Consider the following 20,502-nt stretch of genomic DNA (forward strand, 5'->3'; position numbering starts at 1 on the left):
GGAAGGTGACATTAGAGGGGAAGGTTTTAGCAGTTGGGGGAGGAGAGACTAGGGAAGTTCTTTTGTCACAGGTGGCATTTGAGCTGAGCATTAAAGCCAGGAATTCTTAAAGGTAGAGATGAGGATGGAGACAGACAGCCATTGCATAGCGATGGAGATGGAAGTTGGAGGATCATTTAAATAAACAGGAAGAAAATTAGTTCACTAGTTTTCACTAAATCATAGAGCCCTTGGAGGAAAGGGAGGGAGGGGTCAGATAGAGAAAAGCTTTAAATGTCAAACAAAGGTCATCATGACTACTTGCCTTAAAGAATCCCAGAATCTCAACATCAGGATAGATCTCAGGCTTCTTATAGGATCACAGCTTTAGAGTTGAGAGGGACTTCAGAGGTCATGTACTCCAGCCCCCTTGTTTTACAAGTAAGGAAACTGAAGTCCAGAGAGGTTCATGACTTGCCCAAAGTCAAGCACGTAGTCAGTATTAGAGTTAGGATTTGAACCTGACTCCAAGTCCAGTGCTCTTTCCATGTTGCCACAATACATCAGGAGGCATTTATAGTCCAGTCCATAATTGAACAAGAATATTCTTTACAATATTTCTGACCAATGGTGATCCAGCTTCTGCTGGAAGACCCACAGAGATGGAGAATCTCACTAAATTACAAAACAGCCCATTTTAATCAGTCAACAAGAATTTATTAAGCACTTACTATGTGCCAGGCACTGTTCTCAGCCCTGGGGGTACAAAGAAAAGTAAAAATTTGACTTCTGCCTTCAGCAAGCTAACTTTCTGATGGGAGAGTCAACAAGCAAACAATTTTGTGTGTGTGTGTGTGTGTGTGTGTGTGTGTGTGTGTGTGTGTGTGTGTAGCTATAGATACAGTGTGAACTGGAAATATTCTCAGACGGAAGGCACTAGAATGCTTAGGGAGGGGTGGTGTCTGGGAAGGGGGGAGGGTAAGACCTCTCTGGTAGAGAACAGGATTTGATCTGGGTCTTGAAGAGGGCAAGGGGACAGAGGTGAGGAAAAGGTACATTCCAGACACAGAATCAGTCAATGAAAAGACAGAGTCAAGAGATGAAATGTCGTGTTCAAGGAACAGCGGGGAGGCCACTCTTGGATCTCTCTCACCCTTAGGAAGGTGTCCCCATATTGATCCTAAATTTGCCTCTCAGCGACTTTAACCCACTGCTCCCAATTCTATACTTGGGGCCAAGAAGAAGGAGAAGGAGGCTCAATCAAGTTTTGAATTTGGATTCACTGAAACAGAAGATTGTGGCTTCTCTTTTCCTGCTGGGCCCTAGGGACTGGGGCTCTTGTGCTCTCCCTCTGTATTATGGGGTCCTTCTCAGTTCTGGAACCAAAAATGTATGGACTGAGTTCAGTCCTAGGGGAGTCTAGTCACCTAAAAGGAAGGATCAACCTCTTTTCCTCACACTCTTTGGCTCTTTTTACTCCTGCTCCAGATCCCCAAGTTTTGACTCATGTCTAGAGTCTTCCAATATAGGGAAGTAGAAAGGTACTCAATATACAATGTAAATCAGGTATAGGACAGCTATTTTTTACTCCATGTAAAATAAATGCTTAAAAAATGAGAAAACTCAAGAGAGTCCATTTACAAAGACTTAAAAGAAGAAAAAGTACTTTTTAACTTGAGCATTATCATGGGATACTGGATAGAGTGCTGACTTCAAAGCCAGGAAGACCTGAATTCAAGTCCTGCTTCTGGCATATACTGGCTATGTATCCAAGCCAAATCACTTAACCCCACAGTATTCTACGCAACTCTCTAAGATTATAAGTTTCATGGAAGGTGCTAACTAAGGGTAGAGGCCATTACTTCATGTGACCCTATGCCAGTTAAATCAAAGATCCAGTCTTTTTTTATTCCTAATAAAATTCTAAGATATGATTCTAAGCCAAAGGACTAAAAGAGATAAATTGACTTGCCCTTAGTCCCCCAGCCAGTAAAGGAGGCGAGATTCAAAGCCAGATATTTATTTCCTCTTCAGTTCCCATAACTCTCTTTCTCTATCTCAATGAGGCTGAAATTTCTAAATATGAGAAATGGGAAATGTCTATGTGGTATGCTAAGAAGTCTCTTCTACTCAGTTTCCACTGAGTCCATCAGCCCTTCTATTCAGAGTGTGCGTGCTTGTGTGTGTGTGTGTGTGTGTGTGTGTGTATGTGTGTGTGTGTGTATGTAGGTGTTGAGGGGTGGGTACATAAAAGACTAATAGACATCCATTCTCCATTCAGCCACCCTGGAGGATTTCAGTAGATGGCACGCTCAGTAGAGTCAACAGCCAGAGAAGCTGATATCATATTAGATGCATCAAGAGGAACATGATGCTCTAAACAAGGAAAGGGAGAGTCCTGCTCTCCTCTGTCCTTGTCATCTCCCATCTAAAGCACTGTGTCTTGTCCTGGGCACCACTTCTCAGGAAGGAAGTTGGAGACCATCTAGAAGGGATGACCAGGATGGTAAAGGACCTTGAAGTCTTGCTATATAGAAAGTAGTTGAAGAAACCAGGGAATGTTTAGTCTGGAGTAGAGAAGAGTGAGGAAGAGGGCAGGCTCATAACTTCCTTTAAGTTTTTGATGAACTATTATGTAGAAGATGGATTAGATTTTATTTTTCTGTTTGGCCTTAGAGGATTGAAGCAAGAACAATGGGTATTTATTGCAGGGAGGTAGAATCCAGTCCCATTTATAGTTCAATTTTTTCAGTCTGTCTGATTCCTGACCCCATCTGGGGTTTTCTTGGCACAGATACTGAAGTGTTTTGCCATTTCTTTCTCCAGCTCATTTTAGAGATGAGGAAACTGAGGCAAACAGGGTGAAGCTAGGAAACAGCTAGGAAATAATTCCCTTCTCAAAGTGAAATGGGGTGCTGGGTAGGCAGTGGGCTGTCTCTCACTAAAAATCTCTAATCCAAAGCTGAATGAACACTTATTGTGACATGAATGTCAACACACATGAATGAATTATTGTTTGGTTACCAGAGGAACTAGTCACCCTCTGAGGCACCTTCAACTCTGTTTAGTGATTCCTGTGTTAGGATACTAAGATTCTCTGTCCCTGGGCTGACAGGAGGCTCAGGTGGTTCTCCTCTAGGGGTGGCGGCAGGGAGCTGGCTTAGGAGATAGGCCCACTCCCCAGTCTAAGTGAGAGATTTATGGAATGTGCTGTTAGAGAGCATCTTCCTTGTCTGCAAGTCACCAACTTCTTTGGAAAATATGGCCCCAGCTGAAAGCAGTAATGGGATTTCCCAAAGGTGGTGGGGATGCTACCTTCCTCTGGATGACACTCTAGGCTGGCTGTGCTGGTCCTTATTAAAACTGGTCTCCATTTTTCTCTCTGATTGAGATTTAGTGCAAGGAGTGGCATTTATGATGAAGAATAGCTCCGATCAGCTGTCTAATACATTGCTGTATGTCAGGGAAGGGGCTGAGAACATATGTTTCAGATATCCTTCTGGGCTCCAAAGGCTATGTGGGGCATTGTGGAAACACTCCATCTGTCTTGGAATTTTCTGGAGGGTTCACCTCTGGGAGGTGGGAAGAGGAATCCAGAGAGCCCTTTCTTGGAAATGACCACTGTCTTCTAGCCTCTGTAGCAAGGACAGCTCCCTCTATGGAAGGAGGTAGGTAGGAATCAGTGCTGTGGAGGTAGTGAACCTCTTACCACTAGTAGTGTGTAAGAAGAGGCTGGGTGATTACCTAGAAAGGATGCTATTGAGAGGATCCTTGTTTGGGTATAGGCTGGATCTAATGTCTTTTGAGGCCCTTTCTAACTCTATGATTGGGGAAGGGAGATAACCTTATTTCTGTACAGAACCAATGGAATGACCCTCCACTATTTACTCCCCACACACCAATACACAATCAATCCTTCTCTTTCCAATGGGAAAATGTTCCCTAGGGACTGCCTTAGGAGGAGGTAGAGTAATTGGTCATCCCATAAGACTTGATGGATAGAGCCATGTAGGCAATCAGCTCCTGTGGAGATGAGACTTGGCAGCTGCTTCTGTGGATGTTGTGTCCCTCCCCCATTGGCAGCCCATAAGAATGCCCAGAAAAAGGTTCTTGCCCCTAAAGTCCTAGGCATAACCAAATGGTTAAATATCAAATACAAATGTGATTTTATCGGTGGAAATGACATTAAAAATGAGGAATAACCATCTATTTGTCACTGTACCCTGAGAGCTTTCCATCTGGCTTGCAGCTGAAAACTTCCTTATCTATGTCTCCCTTATCAGAAAGAGAACAGGGACATCTTTTCTCTTCAATTTGTAACCTTGGCATTTAACACACAGTAAGTGCTTAATAAATACTTTTCCACTTATGAATTCATTTCCCTCCTTGAAACTTTGAAAATTTGCTATTCCTGGCCCATAATACTCCACCTTTCATTTCTGCTCTGGCTGTTCCCCAAGGCTGGAATGTGCTGCCCCTTCTCCTTCACACCTAGTTTCTCCTACTATAGTCAAGGTTCCACTTAAATCCGCCTTCTACTGGTCCCTTGTGCTGCCAATGCTTCCCTTGTGAGATTAACTTCTATTCACTCTTTATTTCTTGTCTGTCAGACACTTACTAGCAGTGTGACCCTGGGCAAGTCACTTAGCCCTGTTTGCCTCAGTTTCCTCATCTGTAAAATGATCTGAAGAAGGAAAAGGCAAACCGCTCTGCCATATTTCCAAGAAAACCCCAAGTGGAGTCATGGAGAGTCAGACAAGACTGAAAAAAAATGACTCAACAACAAAAATCTACTTATTTACATGTGTCTCCACATTAGGATACAAGTTCCTTGAGGAAGGGCCTGTTTTTGCTGTTCTCCCCCTTTGCCTTTATCCCCCAGTGCCTAGCACATAATAAGGACTTGATTAATGCTTGTAGCCTGACTAGCTAGTTAAGTATCTGAGGTGAGGTTCAAAGCCAGGTCTCCAGGCATTCTGATCATGCTGCTGCACTATCTCTGTTAAAATGTAGCTGTCATAAGGAGCCAATGGTGCTTTGTAGGTCACTAAGATCAGAGGATCACAGACTTAGAACTAGAAGAGATCTTAGAGATTTTCCTGTCCAAGTACCCATTTTACAGAGAAGGAGACTGAGGCTTTGAGAAAAGTGATTTGTTCAAACTCACACAGATAGTAAGTGGCAAAGCTGGGTTCTGGATTCCTGGTGCATTAAGTACTCATTTCGTCTGGAAAAATTGGGAGGCTTTAAACAGAAAAGGAGGAGGGGATAGGTAAAGGAGAACAAGAGCCTTTGAATCCTTCAGAACTACAACTTACAGTATTGACTTAGCTGCAGTATGATCCAAAGTTTGCTGGCACTAATCAGCTTCCAGAGTCACTCTCCCATGGGCACCGCTCACCTTATTAGATGTCTTATGGTGGGGGGGAGCCTTGTCTCCTTAACCAGACTGGAAACTCTCTGAGGGTAAGAGCTATGTCATTTGATTTCCCCATAGTGTGGTGGAACCCAGGGCTAGCCAAAGAGATGGGAGAGGGAGGGGGAGGAGAGGGGAACAAAGGAAAGAAGAGAGGAGGGGAGGGGACAGAGGAGAGGAGAGGAGAGACACAGGGAGAAGCACAAGAGGGAAAAAGAAGGGAGGGGTGGGGAGGCAAGGGGAGGAGAGCGTAATAGCTTGTTGACTAATTCATCAAGCAGCTAGGTATCTCTTACGAGATAGTTACTGTGCTAAAAGTATTGGGAATACAAAGAGAAAATTAAATAGTGCCTGCTTTCAAGGAACTTACGTTCTGGGGGAAGGGGGTGCAACATATGCATAGATCTAGATTTAGAGTTGGTTGGCATCCAGACCAACTCCTCATTTAGCAGATGAGAAATGTGAAGACCAGGGGATTGCTAAATGACCCAAAGTCACCAGGTAGTGTCAGATAAGCAAAGACAAATTAGGTACAAAGTAATTGGGGAACAAGTGCTAACAATTGGAAGGATCGGGAAAGTCTTTTTGCAGGAGATGCACTTGAACTGAGCCTTGACTGATAAATTGGTAGATTAATGAGAGGCATCAGGGTAGAGGGAGAAAAGCACAAGATCTAGAGCTGAAAAGTAGGTTTCAGTCCCAGCTTTTTGACATCCTAGCTGTGAGACTTTGGGCCAGATATTTATCTTTGCTGGGTCTCAGTTTCCCCATCTGTAAAATGAAGCACAAACTTGATAGGGATAGTATGTGAGTTGCAAGCTGGATTTCCTTTGATGCCTAAAACTTTATCATTATTGGCCTTTCCAGGGGCCCGACCCAGGGGTGCTGACCAGGTGGAGAGCTCCTGGCCGAACAGACTCATTTCCATCAAGCCAAACCCTAGTTTCCAATGTTCCCTAAGGCTTTTCTCCATCTTGTTTCTTTGGTTCTGGATCAGAACGTTGTTTTTGCCCCATTTTGTGCTCCCTCATTCCCCTTTCTTTTCTTTCTTTGCCTCTTTTCTCTCCTACTTGTTTTTACTCCTCTCCTCTTGCTATACTGTCTCTTCCTTTGTTCTCCTCTCATTTTTTCTCATTTCCTTCCCTTTCCTCTTTTCCTTGTCCCTTCTTTCCCTGCTCCTCCTTCCACTCTTCTCTTCTTTCACTCTCACTTTCTTTTCTCATTCTTTTTTCTTTTCATCTCTATCTTTTCTTCCTCTTCTCTTACTCCTTTTCCTTTTCTCCTTTCTCTGATTTCTTCATTCTCTCTTCTTCTTTTTGCTTATCTCTCCTCTCACTTCTTCAGCTGCTTTTCACTATTCCTTTTCTTCTTCACTTTTCTACTTCTTTCTTTTCTTTTTCTCCATCTTCTTTCTCTCCTCTCCTCTCCTCTCCTCTCCTCTCCTCTCCTCTCCTCTCCTCTCCTCTCCTCTCCTCTCTTGTCCCAGGCTCTCATTGTCCTGGAAACGTCTGTCCCTCTGACTGTCTGGACCCTGGTGGGAGGAGGCCAGAGAGCTTCCATGCCCACATAGAGCACTGAAGCCAAATTCAGAGGGAACCAGGCTGGTCTGGCAGTCAAAGCCATAGGGGGCTAATAGCATATGTACCCAGGGCTCTTTTGCTCGTCCCATTCCTTCTGAAAGGCTGTTCTTTTCCACACTGGAAATTCTTAAGCTAGGATTTAACTTTAATTACATATTGATTAAATAGAACAAAGGCGCAGGGGCTCTGGGGAGCTGGTTCCAGGAGCGGCCTGATGGAATTTCAATTCTACTTCTTTTCCTTAATCCCCATCCCCCATCACTCTTCCTACTTCTAGATGGTCCCCCTCCCTAGCATGCCTGTTTTCAGCTGAAAAAGCCAATAATTAAGCTTATTTTGGTGAACAAAAGAGCAACAGATGGATCCAGTGGTCCAGAGAAGGCATTCTTCTCCCTGTACAACCCATAGCATTCTACTGGTGCTAGCCAGAGGTTCCTGTTCTAGCTTCTTATGAATATGGTGGAATGGATGATTGTTCTAGAGCCACAAAGGAAGTCAGAGACCTTCTGGTCTGAATTCCTTCTCTTTATAGATGAGGAAACTGAGGCTCAGGGAGGTTAAGCAGCTGGCCCTAGGTACCATGGGTAGTAAGGTAAAAGGTCACTGGATTTTAGAAGCATGAGATCATAGAATTTTGGAGTTGGAAGGTACCTTATAAATTATTTAGTTCAATTCCCTCATTTTACAGATGGGGAAACTGAGATATACAGAAGTTAAGTTGTTTCAACTAGGGTCACATAGGTAATAATTAGCAGATTCAGGACTTAAATTGAGGTAATGTGGCTTCAAGTTTAGAGCACTTTCCACTGCACCATACTGGTTTCTGTCTCAGCCTCCAGACTTTGCTTTGAAACCCAACTCTTCCACTTACTACCACTGTGATTTTGGGTTTTCTCATACAAAATCAAGGTATAGGAACGGATGAACACAGCAGTTGGATTGCTGGACTTGGAGTCAGAAAGTCCAATGGGATCATTGGAGCTACCATGGAGGTCAAAGGTTATCTGGTATAGATGAGCTGCAATGTGGGTCATTCCCATAACCGCAAAATCATACTGAACAACTGCAATATAACCCATATGAACCTTTCCAACTCTAAATTCTGTGATCCTACAGCCTCAGGAGACTCTTGGCCTTGACTGTCCCAGAGTTACAAATGCCAGCCTTAGCCATAGAGTATAAGGCTACATCATCATTAGAACTTTAGACATCCTGGTATAGAGGAATAAGTGTTGAATTGCAAACTTGGAGATCAGGGTTTGAGTTCCAGACCTTTCAGAACCTATATGACCTTGAGCAAGTCACATCTCAGAACTCTGCTTCCTCATCTGTGAAAAAAATCAGCTAGATCATGTCCAAGATCTCTTCTAGTTCTGCCATTCTAGGAGTCTGTGCTGACTCCTTCTGGATGACCTCTCCTCCTTTGACTTCTGTGATGATGTTTTCTCCTGGTTATACATATCTCTGCCATCATCTCTGATTCCTCTTTCTCCTTCTACCCCTTGAATGTAAGCATCTGTGAAGTCTGCCCCCCTTCTCATCTTTCTCTAGACTCTCTCCTTTGATGTATCCTCCATTTCTGTGATTTCAATAAAATTATTTAGGCATGTGAGCTCTCATATTTTCTTCCAGCCTCTAAACCTCACCACCACTGATTACTGTCTACGTAACCTTGGGCAAGTCACTAGCTAATACTTGGGCAAGCCTCTTTGAGTCTCAACCTCTCTATCTGTAAAATGCTAGATAACCTCTGAGGTCCTTTCCAGCCCTAAATTTCTGATCTTCCAAATCTGTCTCCAACTGCTAATTGAGTATTTTTATTTACATATCCCCCTGGTCCTTTAAACTTTTTCAAAATTGATTTCATGGGTGTATAGACCCTGCTGTGAGGAAACTCCTTCTTTCAATTTAGATAAGCTTCTGGAAGATGTACAACATCTATTCTTAAGGAGTTAAGTAATTTGCCCAAGGTCACATAGTCTGAATGGGTTAAAAGCTGGACTTTAACCATTCAGAAGTTGGTTCTCCTACTATGTCACAATGCCTCTCCAATAAAATGGGTCTAAAACCAGTCTTGTTCTATTTCTCCTAAAACTGTCTCTTCTAACTGATATCAACAAAACATTTGAGAAATGTTTCCTGCTTTTCCATTATGAGCCTTGGCCATTCTGAGCAAAGCTATCCCAATATTCATCATCTTCCTCTGAGTTACTCCAACATGGAACCCGAGTCTCATTACCACCACTCATTTCCCTGCATTCCATCAGTTGTCACATCTCAAGGAGTCTTCTGTTTCCTCCAATATCTTTTGCATCCCTACCTTTCCTTCAATTCCTTCCATGGTCCTTTTAATTGTTGAGGGGAGATCCAGACCTGTAATTTCAATGGCATAGGAACTTCTGCAATGGAATCGTCCTCCACAGAGATGAAGTTGGGACTCCTCTGTAACTTAACATCTTGGAGATTTGCCTGGAGGGACACTGAGAGGGGAGTGAGTTACCCTTGGTCACACAGCTAGTATATATCAGAAGCAGGAACCAAACTCATTTTTTTATGATGTTGAGATCAGCCTTCTATCCACCACAGCAGGCTGCCTCTACATGTACAACAAGAGTTCATATTTCTATCATAGAATCATAAACCCAAAGCTGTAAGGGAACTTAGAGGTCATCTAGCCCAAGATTCTCATTTTATAGTTGAGGAAACTGAGGGCCAAGGAGTCTCAGTAACTTGCCAAGAACACATAGATAGCAAGGAGCAAATTTATGAGAAACATTTCCTCACACATTCCTCCAGTCCTCTCTCCACTGTACTCCACTATACCTCACTGCCTAGTCCAGAGCTCCTTTCACTTGTTCAGTGAATAGAAACACTGAGTCTGGAATCAGGAGGACCTGAGTTCAAATCCAGCTTCAGACACTTGACACTTACTAGCTGTGTAACCTTGGGCAAGTCACTTAACCCTAATTGCCTTGCCTTACCCTCCTCCAAAAAATAACCAGAACAAAAACATTTCCTAACAACTGCTCTGTAAGGTATGAGGTACAGGTATTATTGTTGCCATTTTATGAAGGAGGAAATGAAGACTGATGGTGGGGAGAAAAGGAAGCTACTTTACCTAGGTCACAAAGGAAGTTGATCATCTTAGAGTCAAAATGAAAACCCAAGTCTCCTAACTTATAATGATGACAATGATGATAGATTGATGGATGGATAGATAGATAGATAGCATTTATACATAGTGCTTACTCTGTGCCAGGCGCTGTGCTAAGAACTTATCAAATATTATTTCATTTGATGCTGGGAGGTAGGTACTATTACTACCCCCATTTTACAGATGGGAAAACTGAACCAAATAGAAGTAAAATGACTTGTGCAGGATCATACAACTTAAGTGTCTCAGATCAGGTTCTAATTTAGGTCTTCTTGACTCCATGACCAGCTCTCTCTCCTCTATACTCCATTATACCTCAGTGCCTAGTCCAGAACTCCTTTCACCTCACCATACCACATGTTCTCCAAGAGAGGAGGAACAAGGAATCAAGCCAAGGTCTGACTGGGAAGACTACTACAATATCTTTTCTCTGATTCAAGATGGCAGCTGGTCATAAGGTGGGATAAGACATGGATGTGAGATGGGTTCAAGTAGAGGGGCTGTTTTATTTTATATTGCTTGGTCGGGGGGAGGAGTTGGCTTCTGACCAATTGATTTCTCTCATTCAATTGATAAAGTCATGGAAAGTAAGACAGATAATGAAGTACTGTTTTTAAGAAAATATTTTTTGCATGTATAATATGTCTCTCTAACTGGCCCCATTACTTGAACAAAAAGAAAAGAAAGGAAAAGAAAAGGACATATAAACATGGGTAGCCTAGCAAAACAAATTCCCATATTGGCCATGCCTGAAAATGTATGTCTCTCTTTGCATTTTAACTTACTGCCTTTTTAGCAGGAGGCAAGGGGTAATATTTCACCTTCAGTCTTCAAGACTTGTAGTTCATATTATCTTTGTTGTTTTTCTTTAGAATATTATCATCCTTGAATGAATTGTTCTCCTGGTTCTGTTCACCTTACTTTGGATCAGTTCATAAATATTTTTCCAGTTTTCTCTGAAATAGTCCATTTCATCATTTACATGAACTGTCTAGCCCCTATCCCTCTACAAAGTGTGAACAAGTTTCTTTTCGATTAAATTGGAAGAGGAGCCTAGTCGTTGGCCTGGTGAAAACTGGTCATACAATGGAGCTACAGTGGAGCTTACCAGCTCTAGTCCGTTCATGTTCAAAGTAGCTTTGGGAAGTGTGTGAAGGAGACACCCCATCTAGCACTTCCAGAGATTGTCTATGCAAGAGAATTAGAGATATAGATGAGGGAGCAGAGACACAATCTCTCGTCAGACAAAGACCCAAAGAATTAATGACTGAGGGAAGAAGAAATTTCATAAAGTCTGGCCTCTGGCAGTAGAGAAGAGAACCAAATATGGATTCAAGGAGAGCTAGTCCTGGAAACTGAGAATTGAGCTGCAGAGAGGAACAGATTCTGGCAGTCCAGATGAATGCCCTTCCCCCAGTAGAGACATTGACCTTGGGTAGAGCTGTGTGAAGATTCCACAAGGAGAGAAAAGACCAGGGCCCTGAAGGAGCAGAGGCATGAGTTGCTTTGGCTACACATGTAATCATACATTTCACTTTAAGTTTGCGCCCACTCTTCCCACAGACCCTATGTACATTTATGAGAGTGTGCTCCCTAGATTTATTGCAGGGGTTGGGGGTGGAGAAATGGTTTGTAGCAAATGTTCTTACTATGCCATTTTAGTAAATGCTACTGCTTTGAGATAATTTTATCTTCTGCCAGAATGTTAAAAGGAAACTCCCCATTGGGGGCTCATGAGTCATAGTTTTGAAAGGTTTGTACCCACAGGAGTCTCTTAGAACCTGAGAAAAGTATTTATCCATTGGAGAAAGAGCCCAGAGAATATGCTAAACTAGCAATACCCTTTGAAAATTCCAGCTTCATTCCCATTTAGCTAAGAGAAAGGGAAAAAGATGTAGAGAATAGATTATATGAGAACTGGTGGAAGATAGCTAATGGGGGCTGAGTAAAGATTAAGGAAAATATCATATACCATTGAATCTCTAATGTAGCTTCAAGTATATGGGGGTCCTTTTCTTGACTTTTAAATATTTTTCTTTCTTATTATAAACTAAATCATCAAACTCTACAATGTTTTAATATACAAAAAAGAAAATTGTACATGAAACCATGAGCTTCTTTTATACTGAAATTTTTTTGAAAAAATGTCTGTGGTAACCCTGGTGTTCTCCTTGACTCTTCACCTACACTCAACCCACATATCAAATCTATTGCCAATTATTGATAGGCATAACATCACTCATACCCATACTTTCTCTCTATTTAAGCCCAACCTCAGGCCCTCTCTCCCTCTTATTTGGACTCCATCAGTAACTTCTTAATTGGACTCTTGGCTTCCAGTCTTTCCCAGCTTCAAGGAATCTCCCACTCAGCTGTCCAAGAGATTTTTCAGATCTGCCAGGACTCTCTCCTTCTCAAGAATCTTCAGAGGTTCCCTAGTGCCTCTAGGGAACTCAGCCTGACATTCAAAGCCCATTGAGTCTGCCTTTGGCCAACTTTTCTAGCTTGTTGCACATTCTTCCCTTTCAGAAACATGCATTTCTAGCTCAATTGGTCAATTTTCTGCTCCTTCAAACTCCACACTCCATCTTCCACCTCTGTGACTTTGTACAGGTTATATCCCTTGACCCTAAAATGTATCCCCTCCAAATCTTTACCTCTTAGAGTCCCCTTCCTTCAAAGATCAGATCATGGAGCATCTCATACAAGAAGCCACTGATGCTTTCTCCCTCCTCAAATTATCGATATACATATTTATATGTTTGTATGTATATATACATACATAGTATACGTAAGTATATACATATGAATGGAATGAAGTTAGTGAAGACTTTTCAGTGCTTAACAAAAGGCTTTTAGCAGATGGTTAGGCCTAAGTTTCTGTTTCCCAGAAATCATGTGACTTTTGGGAATATGAAACTTAAATTCCCCCCTTGGGTTGCCGTATCAGCATAACATAACCCCATTCTTGGGTTGGCACATCAACATCCACATAATATGTATTGGTTATTCCACTGCTTTCTTGTCTCCTATTCACAGGGGAGACTGTCACATTTAGATTGTGAGCCTGCCTCCCAGCCAATGGGAGTAAAAGGCCAGCAGGGGGGTGGGATCTGCGTTAGGGCTATATAATCTCTATTTTTGCCTTCTGTAATTGCCTCACTCTCCTGATTACTTATCAGAGAGAAAGTGCCCTTTCTCACCAGATCATAATAAAATCTTGCTGCTTTGCTTCTACCTTGAGAAGTCTCTGATTTTTATGGGAGTCGGTGGTCTCTGACCCACACACATATATAATATATATACACATATATATGTAACATATACACATATGCATATATATATAAATACCATGTGTACATATTAATTATCACACTATATATGCATACACAGTATACATATATACATATTCATATATAAAAATTATCATATTATATATATATATATATATATATATACATACATATGTATATATATATTTCAGACACAGCCAATGTGGAAACTCATTTTGTTTGACTGTATATTTGTTGCAAGAGGTTTTTTTTTGTTTTAATTGGGAGAGGTGGAAGGGAGAGAAAATCAATTTTTGTTCATCAAAAAAATTACATTTAATTTAAAAATGATCATGTATATACTTAAGCTTGCATACTGTATTCTCTCAAATAGATGGTGTGTATGTCTTTGCACCCCTAACCCTCTAGCACATAGTAGGTTCTCAGTCATTTCATTTTGCTCTGTAGTAAATGGATTCATTAGCCAGGAACATGATTCCCAGGCTCAGGCTTCTACTCTCTGTCAGTCTGTTGTAGTCTACTTTCCTTCTTTCTGTTGTTACAAAGCTCCCCTCTTCTTCTGTCTCTGGGGGAGGGGGCATCCAAGATGATCCAGGTGATCACTCGTGGCAGGAGCAGAGAGCTACCTTGGGGGCCAGCTCCCCACCCCCACCCAAGGGAAGAGAAGGGGAGGCCAAGCCTAGGCTGGAAGGATCTGGCTGGCTGCTCCCCCCTCCCTCCCTGCCTGGGCTCCTCTTTCCTCCCAGCTGGTTTGCAGCTCACAAGACAGGATTGAAGTTTTCTTCCCCAGCTTGGGAAGGTTCAGTAAGAGCAGAGGCTGTACTGGGGGGAGAGATAAGGAGCTGGTCCAGGAATCATCAGAGGCTTTCCCCGACAGATGTTCGGGACCATGAAAACAGCTATCCTCACTGCCACCCCAGCTCTGAGCCTTCTGAAATGTGGCAGGAAGAGATTCGCAGTTTCTCTGCTCCTCCCCCACCTCCTTCCTTCCCCCACACTCCCCTTCCTCCTCTCTTTATGATTTATTAAAATGGATCGAAATTGTGTAGCTTTAATTAAAAGAAGGAAAAATATATACAACAAGATGATTTGGGGACTGGCAAGGGCTGGGGTGGACGAGCCTGGTGGGACTGGATCGAAGCTTCTTCAACACTTGGGCTAACAGGCTTCAGGAGAGAGGGGATGTTCAGGAAACAGAGTTGGGGGGAGGGGAGGAGAGAATGGTAATCACCCAGTGATGAGCCTTGGACCCTCACCCACTGCAGAAATACTATCCCACTGTAGGACAAAGAAAGAGAGCTGGCTCTGATATAGAGGTTCTGGATTCAAATCCTGCCTTGGATACTACCTGTGTGGATTGGATTAGTTGCCTCTGAGGTCCCTGCGTTCCACATTGTAAGAATGGGGGTGGGGTGGGCAGGAGAGCAGAGATGGTAACCAGAGTCACTGAGTCATACAGTATTAGGCAAGATGATTTCCAAGACTATCTCCAGCCCCTTCATTTTTCAGGAGAGCAGAACAGGACCATCACTGTTTGAATACTAGACCTGAAAGGGACCTTGGAAGCCAGTTAGTTCAACCTTCTCATTTTACAAATAAGGAAACTGAGGCCCATACAGGAGAAGTAATTTGCCCTGAGTCTCACAGCTAGTTTATAACTGAGGTAGGATTTGAACCCAGCTTTTCCTTCCTTCCAGTTCAGGGCTCCATATGCTACACCTCACTGGTTATCACTGTTTTCAAGTTCTTTGAAAGATTGTCAGATACAAGAGCCACTGGATTCTCTCTGCTTCCCCCCCAAAAACAGCTATGAGTGAGAAATGTGGAGGGGTTCAGATAAAGAAGAAATTCTTAACATCTAGGATTGTCCTGGGATGGATTGTGAGGTAGTGAGCTCTCTGTCACTAGAAGCAGTAGATGGATAACTCTCTGTTTGGGATATTAGTGTGGGCATTCCTGCATGTGGTTGGGAGAGTGGACTAGATGACCCCTTCCCTATCTATGTGTCAATGTTTCTAGAATCATCCTTGGAGATTGTCAGGGCAGGATACCCCAGAAGGAGCACATCAAATGTCAGGAATGTTTTCCTGGTTCAGCCCCATGTAGAATGTTGAGCAGGAGGGAACACAGCAGATCTAGTCCCAGATTTGGGCTTTGATGGAATCCTGGAGGGATGACCTGAGGGACTGTATTCGCTGGGCAGGATAAGCCCTGGTCCTACCCTTAGTGTCCTATTAGGGAATCTGAAAATCTGTTTCTATTACAGTTCAGTGTCCCCTTTGTGGAATCCAATCCCATATTTGTTTGCAGCTGGAGAATCCCACTCCTCTTCCCCAAATCTAAAGTCGGAGTCCTGAGTTCTCCCCTTGGTCATGTCGGATAGAAGGGTCACCTCTGAGGAGGTCTCTGAGGTCCCCTGGGCTGCAGGATTGGGGCTGGTTGTGGGCTGGAGTGTGGAGGAGGACTGATCCAGAAGATAGCAAGGGTCGGGCTCAGTTCAGAAGTCAGGAGGGGCTCTCAGAACCAGCTGTTCTCTCCCAGACTCCTACCCTGTCCCTGCCTCAGCAGAGCTGAATTGGCAGGCAGCCAATGAGACACAGGCCAACCCTTTGGCCTCACACTGGGGGAGGGGCAAGGCACTTTCCTGAGCTGGGCACCTCTGAATCTACTTTCCCCTGGGCAAGGCCTGTCGAGGGTGGTGGGGGGTGTCTGACCAGCGGGAGGCCTGAGTACAGAGCAGCTCAGCAAAGCTGCTTAACTGCTTTTGGGCCTGGGGAAAGTTCAGGCGTTGGGGTGTGGGGGGGAAGTTAGAGCAGGCTCAGTGCCCAGGCCTGACAAGGCGCCAGGCCAATGCCTGGGTCTGTCTGAAATGCTGCTTCAGCTGGGGCTATAATAAGAACACGGCATGCATATGCATGAAAGTCTGATGAATATGCATGATGGAGGTCTTACTAGAGCCAGGGGAGGCCCAGGAGCCTTTCTGATGCACAGCCTGTCCCAGAGGGGGCTGGAGGAACCTCTGAATGGCCCTAGCAGATCTGACAAGGGCTTCCATTTCTACAGTGTTTCGAAGTCTGCACGGCACTTTTCTCTTAACAACCCTCAGAGGTCAATCATGCAAGGATTCTTCCATTTTACAGATGAGGAAACTGAGGCACAGGAAGGCCTCAATGAGGTATATCCAGGGTTACGTGGCTAACAACTTTTACACAATTAGGATCATAGATTTAGAATAAGAAAGGGCCTTAGAGCCTGTCTAATTAATTTTACAGAAGGGGACAATTAGAGAGAGGAATGGACTTGCACAAGGTCATACAAGAGGCAAGTTAAGTAAGACATAGAACGAAGTCTCTTCGACTTCTCATCTGTTTCTAACTCAGTAGCTCCATGCAGCTGTGGCTTCCATTTAGTTGACCTATAGCAGTAGGTATTTATTGAGTACCTATTGTATACTAGGCACAGTACTTTCCCTGGCCTCAGGGAGCTCTGTTTTACTGGAAGGAATGTGGTTGTTGACATGATCTTGTGTCATGAGAATTTTCCTGGTCTACCACTTCTGGATAGAGTCATCCCACCCTGGCTGTATTGTGAGTGCAGCTACTCACTGAGGAAAAAGCAAAATGAAATAAAACAAATCACAACCACCCACCTTGCCCCCAAAACCCTGGCCTCATTCTATCCCAGGGACAGAAGAGTCTTGTAGCCTGGGAGATAGGGAAGGAGGAAGGTCATCTCTAGGGCAACCAGCTTCTCCCTCAAACTAGAGTCTCCCTTTCCAAGTACTATTATCTGTCACTTCCAAGGGAGTTTCAGACCCATTCTGTTCCTGTCTTTACATGGGAGCTGATGCTGGCCTGAGCGTCTGAAACTGACAAGACATGTAGGCGGGTGTGGAAACTGTCAGCAGGGCAGCCGCCTGTGAAATTAACATGATATCGAAAGCGTCAATGTTTATTTACTGGAAATATCTGGACAGGATGCTGAGCTCTGGAGGGTTGCTGCTCTTTGTGTGTGTACTGTGGGGTGGGGTAGGGAAGGGAGGGCAGGGCTATCTTTCTTCCTCCATCCCCCTCACCCCAATTCATAAAGACATCATCCAAGAACCCAGGAAGATCGCTTGATCCTTGTCCTGAGTAGCTCCTGTAGGTGTTATCATTCTTAGAAACTCAATCAACATTTATTAAGTTCATGATTTTGGTCTACCCCCAAGAGTGATAATATGAGAATGATACAAAGTTTAGATAAAACATGATTCGATTTAATTACATTCAACCCTGATCAAGCATTTATTAAGTACCTACTCTGTTCCAATACTGTAGTAGGCACCAGGGGATACAAAAATAAAACAGAATAGGATGTAGATGGAGAACTAGCTTCACAGCCAGGAAGATTTGGGTTAAAGTCCCACCTCTGACGCATCCTGGTGGCTGTGCAACTCTGGGACAGTCACTCAACTTCTCAATTAGAGAGTTAGGCAATTCTCTAAGGCTTCTACAGAAGATGACAACCTCAAATGATAGGAATTTCCACACCTATAGTGATGTCACAGGTCCTATCCCTATCCCTATCCCTATCCCTGCCCTGAAGGAGCTCATGTTCTACAGAAGGAAAACAAGTACACAGATAAGTAAATATATACAAAGTATTTTTTTTGGAAGCAGGCACTGGAAAAGCAAGAAAGATCTTGTAGTTCTTGAACCTAGCTAAGATGTTGTAGAAGTAGGTCCAGACCAGTAGCTAATGCAGCTTCCCCAGTCCCTGGGAACATGCCCAGTACTTGAACCCAAGGTGGAGAAAACACTTTTCAGGGTGAACACCACATGGACTGTGCTGAGTTTAAGCCAAATTCCCCTTAGCACATAATCCTTTGTCTAGAATTCCTATTTAAGCCACAGTGCCCCTAAGGGAATGGGTTCCTTGGGTCTTATTCAAATTTTTAGTTGTTTAGAACAGTCCTTGGGATGATGGGGTCAGAATGTTCTTGGGGCCAATGGGGCTTGCTGAGACTGTTTGGTGCCAACTAACTTCTATCTCCATATATCCTTCAATAAAGTCTATGGCAGTAAGCTAACTATGAGTCTGCTCAATTATTTAATCAATAAGCATTTATTAAGCACTTAACATGTGCCAGGTATTGTGCTAGGCACTGTAGACACAAAGAAAATTTAAAAAACACAACTCCTGCTTTCAGGGAGCACATATTATAAGGGGAGACACAACACATAACATAGCATGTAGAATGAGTTAGATGGAAAGTAACCTTAGAGATGAAGACTCTAGCAGTTAGGAGTGGTGAGGACTGGGAAGGCTTCCTGCAGATAGAAGCATTTGACCTAGCCTTGAAGGAAACCAGGGCTTCTAAGAGGTAGTGATGAGGGGGAGCACTGCAGTCATGGGAGGCTCAGAGAAAGGAGGAGAGTTATGTGTGAGGGATGGTGTGACTAGCTCATAGGAGCCATGATGGGGAAAAAAGTGCAAGAAGACTAGAAAGAGAGAAAGGGCCCATGTTATGAAGTGTTTTAAATCTTTAACAGAGGATTTAGATATGATCCCAGAGATAATAGGGAACTCCTGGAATTTATTGGGTGAGGGAGGTGACACTGTCAGAGTTGTGCTTGAGGATATCCCTTTGGCAGCTGAGTGGATCATGGAATGAGGCAGGGAAATGCAAGGCAAGGAAGCCAAATTAGAAGGTAATTGCTATAGTCCAGACAAGGGGTGATGAGGGGTTGACTTAGGGTGTGAATGGAAGGAAGGGATGATAAAAATGACAAGATGTGACAAAGAATTGGGTAGAGGGGGTAAGGAGTTGAGGATGACACTGAGGTTTTAATCCTGGGTGCCCTGGAGGATGGTAGTGCTCTTGACAGTAATAGGAACATTGGGAAAAGGGGAGGGTTTGGGGAAAAGACAATAAATTCTGTTCTGTACATGATAGTTTGGAATGTCTATAGGAAATCCAGGTTGAATTGTCCAATAGGCAGCCAGTAATTCAGGGCTGGAACTTAATAAACTGATGAAAGCTAAAAATAGACATGTGGGAAACTTTTGCAGAGATGATAGTTGAACCATCATGTCAGACAATAGGAACACTTTGAAACCAAGACATTGTAATAGGGATTCCAAGAATGAGGAGAGTGACAATTCCAGGAATGTCCTCACTAAGGTTGTAGTCTGGTAGTGGGATAAAACAAAACGCATATAATGCATAATATCATATAATGAAGACATATAGGTAACAACAGCTCAGCAACTGCCTCCTTAGTACATAGTAGGCAGTTTATAAATTCTTGTTGATGGGTTGGTGGATTGAAAGAAAATATTATGTTAAGTCTAAGGTCTATGGGAGGCAGGGGTGGATTGGAGATCAAGACGGAGATCATGAAAGGTTTCCAGGAAGGGAATAGGCATTTATATAGCACCTACTATGCCAGAGACAGCACTAAGTGCTTTACAAATATTATCTCATTTAAGAAAGAATGGCATCTGAGCTGGGCTTTAAATTCTACAGATGAGGAGCAGAATGGATAGCTTTGTAGGCATAAGCAAAAGCAGCTGCAGTGGTGGGAGAGGAAAGGACTTGTTTGATAGATTTGATTTGATTGTAACATAAAGCATAGAGAGGTAAAGAGTGGGGAGGCATTGCAGGTATGGGGATAGCTCATGCAAACCTGCAAAGGCAAGAGATAGCCATATAGTAACAAGTAGCAAAGATAGAATTTAAACCCAGGTTCTCTGATTCCAGTCATTGATCTTTCTATTCGACCACACTGCTTTTTTTCAGTTAGGTGTCCCCAAAAGTAGGGATCAATTTCTCCATTTAGACAGAGGGTTAGCCTGGAGCCAGTCACCCATCAATGGGATGAGATTACTCAGTCAACTCTTGTATATCAAGAATTGTAACTGAGGCAATTAGGTGGTACAGTGGATGAAGCACTAAACTCAGGAAAACATGAGTTCAAATCTTACCTCAGGCACTTATTAGCTGCATGACCCTGGGCAAATCACTTACTCCCATTTGCCTCAGTTTCCTTATCTGTAAAATGAACTGGAGAAGGAAATGGTAAACTATTCTAGTAT

This window comes from Notamacropus eugenii, chromosome 1, assembly GCF_028372415.1.
Source record: "Notamacropus eugenii isolate mMacEug1 chromosome 1, mMacEug1.pri_v2, whole genome shotgun sequence".
Lineage (NCBI taxonomy): Eukaryota > Metazoa > Chordata > Mammalia > Diprotodontia > Macropodidae > Notamacropus > Notamacropus eugenii.